At 37.9% G+C, this 13,310-nt stretch overlaps 1 protein-coding gene across 1 annotated transcript in view; it reads right to left on the reverse strand.

The window, feature by feature from the left end:
* LOC138841398 (zinc finger protein 84-like) overlaps positions 1 to 13,310 on the reverse strand; it is a 130,379-nt gene that overhangs the window by 46,017 nt on the left and 71,052 nt on the right. The window lies entirely within an intron of this gene.

Here is a 13,310-nt window from a genome sequence, read left to right on the forward strand (position 1 = left end):
GATGTATTTCAGTGGTAATTACTTTTAGTGAACAGGTGGCATGTTTTCCTTTTTTGGGTTCAATTTTTCAACAATCTTTTGTAGGAACTTTAGTTTTATTTTCTGTTTTTTTGGGAGGTGCGGGGGTCTGGTGGTGGGGCCTGAACTCTGGGCCTGGGCCCTGTACCTTAGCTCTTCAGCTGAAGCCTAGCGCTCTACTACTTGAGCCACAGTGCCACTTGCAGCTTTTTTCTTTTTGCTTATGTGGTGCTGAGGAATCAAACCCAGGGCCTCAGGCATCCAAGGCAAGTGCTCTACCACTGAACCACCTTCCCAGCCCCCGTGCATATGTCTTTAGTGGACACTTTAATGCTCTTCTTAAGACAGGAATGATTCTTCTCCCATAGGAAGGCTTTTCCAGCCCACATATCATGTTTTGAGCAGGAACATCTAGGGTAAAATCCCACAGGTTCTTTCTGACTCCCTTATTTGCCTTCACTCCTAGCCATGTTTCCAGAATCTTTATTCATTGTCAACAGCAAGAAAGAATGAAAGGATCTCTAGTGAGATTCTTTTATTTCTCACTTTGTTTGACATTCCATTTTATGAATCTAAGGGTGTCCAAGATTGAAGAAAAGAAAAGAAAAGAAAAAAGAATCAGCTTCAGGAACATGTTTCTAAAAATGCTAAAGATGTAGCTGGACACCAGTGGCTCACACCTGTAATCCTAGCTACTCAGGAGGCTGGGAGCTGAGGATCACGGTTCAGAGCCAGCCCAGGCAGGAAAGTCTGTGAGACTGTTATCTCCAATAAACCACTAGAAAACCAGAAGTGGTACTGTGGCTCAAGCTATAGAGCGCTCGCCTTGAGCTGAAGAGCACAGGGACAGAACCAAAGCCCAGAGCTGAAGCCCAGGACCGACAAAAAAAATAAATAAATAAAAGCTGAAGATGGCTTGGAGATTTAGCAGATTATAAAATCTGTCATTCTAAGTTAAGTTCAGATTTGCTTCAATTTGTTTCTACTTTTTCTAGTGTGAGAGAAAGTTGTCCCACTAGTTATGTGATTTAGTGACACCTAGGAGATGACTTCTCATAGAAGGTGAAGGATGGCTAGCAACTGCTCAGACATCACATCCTCATATGTAATATTAAACTATCCTAATGAAATTTTACTGGATTTGCTGAAATAGTGTGGCCAAACATAACTTCAAATATTCTACAGGACTGAGTGAGCTATAAGTACTTCAATTAATCTCTGTAAATACTCTTGGACTGCTTTGTGGTGTTTGTTTTACTTGAAACTTAGGCTGAGCTTGATGGTATTTATAGAAATCTCTGTTTTTCTCTATGGTGTTCTCATAGGAGTTCTCTTTCCTATTTTCCCAATTCATTCTATTTTTCATGTTTATTAGCTTTTTTTCTTTCTTTTGTATTACATTTATTTATTGTGAAAATACCATAAAGGGAGGTTACAATTACATGGGCAAGATAGTGAGTACATTTCTTATCATGCATTGTTGCCTCCTCCTTCCTTTCCCTTTACCATCCTTCTTTCTTCTTTTTTTTTTTTTTCAGTTGTAGGTCTGGAACTCTGGGCCTAGTCGCTATACTTAAACTCTGCAGCTCAAGGCTAGTACTCTACCAGTGGTGCCACATCGCCACTTCCAGGTTTCTAGTGGTTAATTGGAGATAAGAGTCTCACAGATGGTCCTGCCTGGGCTGGCTTTGAACTTCTATGCTCAGATCTCAGCCTCCTGAGTAGCTAGGATTATATGCATGAGCCACCACCATGTGAGTTCACTAGCTTTATTTCTCTCTTCTCTTGTTGTCTATTTTTCTCTGTCTCTTTTTCTCTTTCATTCTCTCTGCTTCTCTTTCCTCCACTTGTCTCTTAATTTTTCTTTTCTTCAAATGTTTTATCTGGGAAGTAGCTTCTCTTACTGATCAGTTTTCTTTTGGTGACATGGCTCTTAGAATTGACATTTTTGTTATTCATTATACAGGAAAATTGTTGCTAAACATAAAATAATTTGAGTTTCCAGATTCTATTATCTTTCTCTGGTTTAATCTCATTTGATGTGGTTCCTGCAGTTTTCCTTTTTCTTCTTGCTCTGCTTGAATATTTGCATTCACTGATATTATAACATAGAAGCTTGTTGTGAAAATAAACATACAGTGAATATATGGTTTTGGTATTGGAAATATCACTAATGGAAAATTCTGACATACATTTGCTAAGTAGTAAACTTTAATCTCAGGAACTTCAATACTAAATAGCATGTGTGGCAATGTATCCTTGGGAATCTAGTGGAAGAAATGGTTCAGGAATATGTGACACACTTGAGCAATAGTCAGTGAAATCATCTGCAAAACCTACACAGATTATAATAATTTGTATTTTTCTCCATGTGTGTTTGCTATTAATGCTATTTGTAGTGTGTATTTCCAACTAAACACTGTTTGAGCATGTGTTCAAACACTTTCAGTTTGTTTATTATTTTAGTAGGTAAAATAGATATGTTTGTCACCCATATGTCTTCACAGAATCCAAAATTTGATTTTTCCATGTTTCTTTGGATGAGAGGTCTAGCTATGTAGTCCAGCAAGCTCTTATTTGTTAAATAAGATTATTTATTGTGAAAATACCATACAGAGGGGTTACACTTACATGAGCAAGATAATGAGTACATTGCTTATTAAGCATTGTTGCCTTCTCCTTTGTTTTTCCCCTACCATCCTGGCCCTCCCATCTCCTGGACTACACTCCCCCACCCACCTCCAAGCAAGCTCTTCATCTTTTTATGTAGCCTAGGCTGGCAAATAATCTTTCTTGAGTTTCCCAAGTCCAGGGAGAATACTTGTGTTTCAGACTGTGTGTGGCTACATTAGCCATTCTTATGTGTAGAGTTCATTAATAAAACACTGGGCCACACTGTTGTGAAGCCATTCCATCCATCCATCTACAACACTTTTCATCTTCCATCTGTGAAGCTATTTGATCATTGAATAGGCAGCCCCTGTTCCTCTCTATCCCAGTCTCTGGAATCATCCTACATTTGGGCTCCACAAGTTTGTTGATCCTTGGAAGCTCAGTAAGGGAAATTATACCATGGCTGCTCCTTTATGATTGGTGTGTTTTATTTAGCTTATTTTACTTAAAGTTCATCCCTGCCATAAAATGTAGTAAAGTTTTCTCCTTTGAACACATTTATTGTTTTACATGCTTCAATGTTTTGCTTATTGTGAGTAGATTTTGAGAAGTGATTCTCCAAGCATTTGTTGTACTCCCTGCTTTATCTGCTGTTGCACACAAGCATAGAAATGCTGGACCATATTCCTATATAATTCTGTTTAGTTCTTTTTAGGACTCTTCGTACCATCTTTCATAGATTATTTGTTTGTTTGTTTGTTAGGTCGATCAAGGGGCTTGAACTCCGGCCCTGAGCCGTACTCCCTCAGCTCTTTAGCTCAAGGCTAGCGCTCTACCACTGGAGCCACAGCACCACTTCTGGTTTTCTGGTGGTTTTATTGGAGATAAGAGTTTCACGGATTTTCCTGCCCATGCTGGCTTTGAACTGTGATCCTCAAATCTCAGCCTTCTAAGTAGATATGATTACAGGTGTGAACCACGGGTACCTGGCTTCATCTTTGATATTTTTATATACATGACAGAAATGCACCAAGGTTCACATCCTTTTCACATCTTTCCTAGATTTTTTGAGACTTTGGGAATATTTTGGTTGTTTTTATTTAAAACTATGTCCATACTAGCATGTATCAAGTGTTATTTTATTGGAATTTTGATTTGAATTTTTCTCATGACTACTGATATTAAACTACTTTTATATTTTAATGTACTACATGTGTATGTCGTTTTTAGAAAAATCTCTTCAATCTTTTTCCAACTTTAAAATTAGATTTTGTTGTCTGGGTTACTTGAAGGATTTTCTTTGTATTTCCTAATTCATATTGGTTAGCAATCCATTTAGAGATATATGCAAATATTTCTCACATACATGCTTTTTTCCCTTTGTTGGTAGTGTTTTTCAATATACAAGGTTTTCATTTGTATTTATTTATTATTTATTTATTTATATATTGTAGGTCATGGGGCTTGAACTCTGGGCCTGAACACTGTCCCTCAGCTCTTAAATTCAAGACTAGCACTCTACCACTTTGGCCACAGCACCACTTCTGGTTTTCTGGTGACTTACTGGAAGTAAGAATTTCACAGCCATACCTGCTCAGGCTGACTTTGAGACCCGATCTTCAGATGTCACCCTCTTGAGTACCTAATATTACAGGTGTGATCCACCAGAGACTCACATTGTTTGTTTGTTTCTTTGTTTTTTCCAAGAGGTAGTTTTGGAGTTTTATTTATGGGATTACTGTCAAATCTTGCTTTATTTATTTTTTCTTTTCTTTTCTTTTTTCTCAGCAGTGAGTCCTGAACTGTAGGCCTGGGTGCTGTCACTCAGCTCTTCAGCTCATGGTGAGTACATTACAGATTGAACCAAAGGAACATTTCCAACATTTTACTTATGTGGTACTGAGGAATTAAACCCAGGGCTTTATGCATGATAAGCACGCACTCTACCACTGAGCAATCTTCCCAGACCAGTTACTGTCAAATCTGATACCATGAAACTTTCCTCCCCATCTTTCTTCTCTTCTTTCCCCTTTTCCTCTTTTCCCCTCCACTCCACTACTCTCTTGTCCTCTCTTCTTCCTTCTTTTTCCTGACCTTTTGCTTCCCTTCTCTCCCTCCTCCACTCATCTTCTTTTCCCTTTATATCTGAGATGAAGACTTGCTAGTATCACTACAGTTAGGTTTCTAACTTAGAAACACAGTAATAAACATACCTCATGGTTTTCTTGAGCTACTATTGGAGCTTGAACTGCAGGTCTCATAGTCAGTCAACTTCCTCACTCACTGTTGGCATTATCACTTGAGCTATACCTCTAACCTGTTCATTAGCTGCTTAGTTTGAGTTGTCTATCCAGGCTGGCTTGCAGACCTCAGTTTCCTCCTTAGTAGCTATGCTAAAATGACAGTCTGAGCAAGAAGTACTTGCCTTGATTTTTCTTACTTCAACATTTAACATTAATACTTTATTGGCTACTACAATGAAATAGTTTATTGTTTCTGGTTTATGTAGAGTTATTTTGCAACCTAAACTGAAATAGTTTATCTTTCAAATTAAGTGTTGTATTGTTTTTCTAACAACTGTACCTTTTCTACCTGTGGTAGATTTTCTTCACTAAGCAGATCATTTATGCTGGAGGTATTGTTTTATAATTAATGTAATTTAATCTTATTATGGAGGTGATGTATAGAAAGATATGTCATGAGTGAGGTAAAAAATACCCTTCGTTTCATACAGTGTCTTCCATGCCTTCATTCTCTCCCAATCTCTCCTTCTTATCTCTACTCTTGAGTTGTATATTTTACTATCATCACCCTATTTCCCTTACATTCTATGACTTTGCCACACCCACCAGAAGATATACATGTGAATACACCATACATAATCGAAAGCAATTATTTTTATTTCACAAGTGAAGTAAGAAAGTAGCTCTCTTTAATAAATCACAATGATAGCATACATACATTTTTACATATTCATTCTTGTTTCCTTCTGTTTATTTTACTGTTGGATTATTAGAAATATATCGTTGGATTTTTTTGTATTTATATCATAGATTTATTTGTCATACTGATTTCTAGACAATTTGTCTTTAGATCTATTGTCAGTGTGTCTGTCTTGGTAAATATAACTGCATAGTGCTTTATAAACAGCATTTAGTAAAGATAATACTATCCCTGTCTGTGTTTCTAGTGACCATTTGTCTAGTTATACAGTCATTAAGAGGAAAATTACTTCTCCAATCATAATGATAGATTAAGGAAATTATCATTCTTTGTCCTTTTAATCATGTCTTTGTAGACTTTACTTTTCAGAATAGAACTTTTGTTATACAGATTTATAATTTGCTTGTTATTATCAATGCTCCGTATCTGTGGTAAAACAATTTGTGCTGAGGTTCCTTTCCTATTATGACTACTTGTATTTTTCAATAATGATTGTTGCTTATGGTATGTTTATATTGATTTAATTTTATTTCTTGATAATTAATGTATGTCTGTTTGGCTTATTGAGTTTTTTGAGTATGTTTTCTTCTGTTCAAATCAGACAGTACCTGATATATTTACTATTTTTATAATATAATATTAACATGGTTTCATTTTAGTGATTACTTTGCTATTTATCATGTTTGTCTCATCTGACATGTATTTATTAGTTTGCTTTCTTATAACCTGCACACATCGTTCTATACCATGCAAATCACCTCTCATATAATCTCCAGAGAATCTTCTATACTCTGCAAATCACCTCTGATAGCTATTACAATTTAAATCCTACTAAATAGTTGTTACAATGCATTGTTCATAGGATAATACCATTTTTTTCAAAGATTGCATGTTTACTATAGGTGCCATATTTACTATAGGTGCCATACTTTGTCAAGTCTTTGGGTTTTATGGTTTGTTGAATCTGTGCAACAAACAAATATGTAAGGCCTAATATATTCCTTTAAAAATGCTACTGTAGGGGCTAGAAAGGTGGCTCAGTGGAGAGTGCTTGCCTTGCATGCATGAAGCCCGGGGTTAGGTTGCTCAGCACCACATAAACAGAAGAATCTGAAAGTGGTGCTGTGGGTTTAGTAGTAGAGCAGTAGCCTTGAGCTGAAGAGCTGAGGGACAGAGCCCAGGTCCAGAGATCAAGCTGCATGAATAATGAAAAGAAAAAACATACCACAAATAACATAGTGCATATAATAATATTTAAAGGTGCTGGACACAAGTGTCTCATGGTAGTAAACCTGAGACCTGAGGATTGAGATTTCATCCAGCCCTTTCAGAAAAGTCAATGAGACTCTTATCTACAATTAATTACCTAAAAATCCAGGGTTAGAAATTGATAGATGGCTCCAGTGATAGATCTTTAAGATAAAATGGTCAGGGACAGCACTCAGACAATGAGATCAATACCTAATATTGGTATATTATACTGGGTTATATGGAAATAAATGCTACATTTCAAAAGTGGTTGGAATTGTGCAAAAATGCATATTGTTCAATAAGTAATGAAATCAATTAAATCAATCGAGTAATCAATCAAGTAATGAATTCAATACCTGGCTTATGTAACTTTGACATACATATATGCATCTATGTGTATATATATATATATATATATATATATATACACACATATGTATATGTACATAGATGTATATATGTATATATACATAGATGTATATATACACATATATATATGTACATATATATGTATATATAGACATACATATGTATGTATGTACAGATGTATATGTGTATATATCACCTTTACAATAATTTTTTTTTGGGGGGGGGCTGGTCGTAGGGCTTGAGCTCTGGGCCTGGGCACTGTCCCACAGGTCTTAAGATCAAGGCTACCATTCTACCACTTGAGCCACAGCGCCATTTCCCACTTTTTATTTTCTTTTTGCTTATGTGGTGCAGAGGAATTGAACCCAGGGCCTTAGGCATGCAAGGCAAGTGCTCTACCACTGAGCCACCTTCCCAACCCCCACAATAATTTTTTTTTAAATGAAAAACAACAGAAACATAAAATAAGTTCTCCCATGAATGTAGGTAGCATTTGGAGCCCGGTGGGTGAACACACACAGTAAAGGAGGTGAATATGGTTTAAAAAAAATGTGTGTGTGTGTGTGTGTGTGTGGTGTTTATCAATGAAACTTGCTGACATTGGGTTTTTTGTTTTCATTTGCTCATTTGTTGTTGTTGTTTGACATTCCTGGGGCTTGAACTCATGGTGTGGGAACTGTTCCTGAATTTCATTATGCTGAAGCCTACCACTCTACCACTTGAGCTACAACACCAGTGCTTCTAGGGGTGTTTGGTAGTTTTTGTTGTTTGTTAGGTATTGAAATATCAAACTTAGTGTTCCATGCATGCTAGGCAAGCACTTTATCACTAAGCCACATTGCCAGCCCCATCCACACTGTTTTAAGAAGGGAGGCAGGGCTGGGAGTGTGGCTCAGTGGTACAGTGCTTGCCTTGTATACATGAGGCACTGGGTTCCACTCCTCAGCACCACATCAGCAGAAAATTCATTGTGACTTCTCACCAATTAAATACCAGAAAACTAGAAGTGACATTCTGGCTGGAAGTGGTAGCATGCCAGCCTTTAGTGAAAAGCCTAGGGAATATGCCAGGCTCTCCCTGAGTTTAAACCCCACAGCTAACAATTAAAAGAAAAAAGAAACAATTAGGAACAAACAAAAACCTAAACACTGGCTCATTGCCTTTGTTCTTCTATTTTTCCTTGTTCTTGTATCTGTATACTTCATATCATTCCATTTTCTACTTTCTTCCTTTCACTTTGGGGGATTGAACCTTGGGACTTGCACATGGAAAGAGGATACTACATACCAACCTATTCTTTCTTCTTTTAACATAAATAGTCAGCTTATAGGACAGGCAAGGTAGCAAAATGGTACAGGGCTTGCATTGCATGAATGAGGAGCTGGGTTCTATTCCTCAGTTCCACATGCACAGAAAAACCTGGCAGTGGTGCTGTGGCTCAAGTGGTAGAATGGTACACTTTAGCAAAAGCAGCTCAGGGACAGCACCTGGCCTCTGAGGTCAAGCCTAAGGACCAGCAAAACAAAAAGTCTGCTCATTTAGGCAATGCTTCCCCTGCAATTTAAAAGACAAACTTAAAAGTAACTTTCATTCCCTTTCAATACTACTGTCCTCCTTTCCAGTGAGTGCAGGGGCCACACACAGAAGAGACTCTATGCCCCTGCTGTCCCTTGTAAACTACTGTTGTACAACAGTAAGCAGCAACACATACATTTCTGTTCTTATTATTTTGAACACAATGGGCTTTGTCAAGGTAGGTAAAAATAAGTGAAGGAAACCTTTCCTTTTCATTTATTGGTTGTGATTGTAATGGATCTATCTTGCTGAGGACTTAAATCTCACACTCCTGTCATTTGAGTTCTCTCTGAACTACTTTTCAATTTGTTTTCTTCTTAGGACACACACACACACACACACACACACACACACACACACACACACACACACACACACACACACACACACACACACACACACACACACACACACACACACACACACACACATATCCTGAAGAATTTTAACTCGTTCATCAGACAATAGTTTTACTACCAATTCTTCTTGTCCACAGCAATTGTATCATCTACATAAGACAAGACAATTACATTAGGCCACTGGCTTAACTTGACTAACAGGTCCCTGTGTCAACAGTCAGCCCTCCTGAAACCTGGGCACACCATGTCCCATGCTGGAGGTGCCACGGGGTGCTGGTGGTGTACTGATGGGTAGCACAGGCCCTGTTCTGGCTCCTCACTCCTCTCCCAAGGGGCTTGCATATTGCATGAAGACTTTGGCACTGTGCTCCTCTCCTCGGCTGGCTCCTCACCAATCTTTTCTTTCCTGTACCTTCCATTTTGAATTCTGGCTTACACTATGAGCCCAGCCAATTTCCAACACACCTGATGAAGTCTCCACATCAAACTTTTGGTAACAAACATTTAAGTTAGAATGCACATATAAAGATTTGGCTTGGGTTTGCTCAGACCCCATGGACAAGTGAAGAAAAGATGGTTAGCTGTGGATGTTCCAGGTAGTGATCTTCTCAAAGTACTGACAACTCTGTAACAGGGACTTCATACAAGGATGTTTCTGATCAAGAAACCTGAACAAAAATATATTTAAAAGATCTTCACAATTCATTGAGGAAACAGAAAAGAGAGGTTAGGGTAACATGTTTCTCAAAGGAGCAAGAAAAATGTACACCTAATACTATGCTAATTATGGGAGGAAAAACAGTGGCATCTATCTTGGCTCTAGAAATTCTAAATTTAGGTCAGCCTTTGTGTTTCTGTAAAAGAAGACAGTACACTTGTTGGAAGCCACATTATGGAAGATGGAATACTGCAGTGTTTATTACACAGCTAGCAGTCTGCATGCAGCCTGTTGTAAAAATGACTTGTAGTCCACAAATAGACAGCTTGGAAACAGGACAGAAAGGAAAAAAAAAGAAGTAAAACAACACCAAGAAACCAATCAGCACAAAAAGAGTGCTGAATTGGCACATTATGATGACCAGAGACAAGCCAGGAGACAGGACACAGGACATGATCACAGAGACATGTACCATAGCAGCTAGTGCCACTGCTGGTCCAGCCTAAATAGGGCCTAAGCAGGAGGGAGGTCTACAGGAAATTCCCAGTCACTGGACTAAGAGATTGAGTAACATATCAACCAAATTCTCACCCCTGCTTCCAGGGAACCAGCCACACCTATCAGTTGGGTGGCAAGTGATGAAGGAGGTATTCCTTGCCCCTGCATGAAGACAAGATGCCAGACCCCACCATCCACCATGTGTCCAATAGGGCACCAGCCAAACCTGACCTCCTTACTTAATATGATTGAAATATTAAGTCAATTTATAAAATGTTACAGCTTCCTTATAATTTTGTAAACAGTTCAAGAATTACCTTTTGTAAAAGCCATTTTTCTTGAGCCCCATCTCTGAAACAATAATTCTCACATTCACCAAAAATTAAACATTCTTCTTTTGAATAGTTTATTTCTTCCTTCTTCCTCATTCCTTCCCTTCCTCTTTCCCTCTCTCACATCACTCCTTCCTGCCTTCCTTCCTTCCTTCTTTCTTTCCTTCTTTCTATCCTTCCTTCTTTCCTTCCTTCCTCTCAGGGCCTAGAAGTGATGCTGTAACTCAAGTGGCAGATGGTTTTATTTTTTTGTTAACTTCAATTTTTGTGAGAAGTTGATCAATATCTTTGTGTGCTCAATTATTTCCCCTAATATCCTATCCACTTTGGCCCTCTATGAGATAACACAGGTGCGACACATCATCCACACTGGTGTTTTGTAATAGCTTGCTCAGCAGAACAACTAAATAGTCTAAGAGTGAATCAATCACAAGTTGCTCATCACCAATGATTAATTAAAGAAAAGAGCAAGCACTGAAGACACTTTTGGGTTCTCCCCCAAGGCACAATGCAGATTCTAGTCTTTATTAATCTATCATATTTTTAAATATATATTTTATTTTAAACATACTGTACAGATTGGTTATACCATTATGAGTTAGGTCATGAATACAATTCCTTTTGAGCATTGTTACATCTCTGAGAAAGACTTTACTACTATGTATGTACTGCAACAAGGACTAATGTCTTCCTTTAGATCTTTCATTCAAAAACTGAACTGGAATAAGTAAGTCATTTGTACTATAATGCATGGATCACACATACAGAGGAAGACTTAAGGGAGCAGTAGAAATATGGTTGTTCTCATGTTCTTGCCTCCAATCATAACAGTATTTACTTGTCTATTGTTCCCATAAGCATGTTGGAGATGATCTGAATCCAGTCCCAAAGGGCTAGAGCTCATATTTCTAAGTAGAGTTTATCAAATTACCTTGACACACCATTCCTTAGTATAAAAGACACAAATGAATTATTTCAATTTCTTAATTCCTTGTCAAGATAGGTTGTTTCTACATGCTTTGGATAATATTGAAGGACACCATCCACACTCAACATAATGACAAATGTTGGTTCAAAGAGAGCTGAAGAATGAAGAATGGTTTCCCATCACCCATAACTTACCTCTGCCATGAAGAATTTCTCTGTATAATTTACAGAGGTTTTCTGAGAAAGATTTTCCTACATTGGGTTTCTTTCCTGGGTGAATATTTTAATACTTGCTGAAGGTTGGCTACTGGTTGAAAGACTTCCTCTCATGTTTATATTTACAGAAATTCTGTCATGTGTCCAGGTCTCTGATACCGGTACAGATTAGACTTCTGGCAAAATGTTTTCTATACTCATAATTTCTCTCCTGTGTATGATCTCACATATGATGAGGACTCAGTTCTGATTGAAAGTCATTTCACATATGTTCTATGCACTACTTCCTTTTCTCCTATGTGAGTCAGTTCTCTCATGAACACTGAGATATTCCTTTCAGGTCAAAGACCTTCCACATTTGTAATATTTTTAAGATTTCTCTGCTGTGTGTGATATGAACTTGGATCTATGAATACTTAGTATAGGACTTTCCACATTTGATATATTTGTATTTTCTCATCTGTGTCTGTCCTCTGATGCAAACTGAGTTAGGAATTTTTCTTGAAAACCTTTCCATTTATTCCTACATATTTTTTCTCTCCTCTTTGTGTGTGAGAGTATGTGTCTGTGTTTCTGTGTGTTTTGGGTGTTCTGTGATGCACTCTGAGCTGTGTCTTGTAGTTGGAGGACTCCACATCTGCTATATCATAAGGTCTCTATCCTGTATTAGTTCTGTATTGCAATTTCAATTTTCTTACAGATCAAAGACTTTCCCCATTTGGAACAATCCTAAGTTATTTCATTTGTGTGAATCAACTTCTGTGTGTTAAACTGTGAACTCCAGGTTTTTCCATTGCATTCATAAGGTTTCTCTCCTTGTGTTCTGTGATGGATGTTATGGTTTGCCTTCCAGATGAAAGAATTTCCATGCCTACTACATACATAATATTTCTCTCTGGTGGGTTTTTTTCTGATGGACAGAAAGGTGTATGTTCTGGGTGAAAGAATTTCCACATAGGTTACATTCATAAAATTTCTCTCCTGTGTGTGCTCTCTGGTGGACAGTAAGGTGTAGCTTCTAGCTGAAAATCTTTCCACACATGACATTCATAAGGTTTCTTTCATGTGTGTTTTCTGATGGACAGTGAAGTTTTACTTCCAGGTGAAAGCCTTTCCACACGTTACATTAATAAGGTTTCTCTCTTGTGTGTGTTGTCTGGTGGCAAGTAAGGTATGACTTCTTGGTGAAAGACTTTCCATACGTGTTACATTCATAAGGTTTCTCTCCTGTGTGTGTGTTCTCTGGTGGCGAGTAAGCTTTGATTTCTGGATGAAACACTTTCCACACAGGTTACATTCATGAGGTCTCTCTCCTGTGTGTGTTCTCTGGTGGCTAGTAAGATATGCCTTGCAGGTGAAAGACTTTCCACAAATGTTACATTCAAAAAGCTTCTCTTTTGTGTGTGTTCTCCGGTGGACAGTAAGGTATGCCATCCTGGCGAAAAACTTTCCACACATGTTACATTCATAAGGTTTCTCTCCTTTGTGTGTTATCTGGTGGCTAGTAAGATATCCCTTGCAAGAGAAAGACATTCCACAAATGTTACATTC

Source organism: Dipodomys merriami, unplaced genomic scaffold (genome assembly GCF_024711535.1).
Source record: "Dipodomys merriami isolate MVZ:Mamm:240054 unplaced genomic scaffold, mDipMer1.0.p SCAF_319, whole genome shotgun sequence".
NCBI lineage: Eukaryota > Metazoa > Chordata > Mammalia > Rodentia > Heteromyidae > Dipodomys > Dipodomys merriami.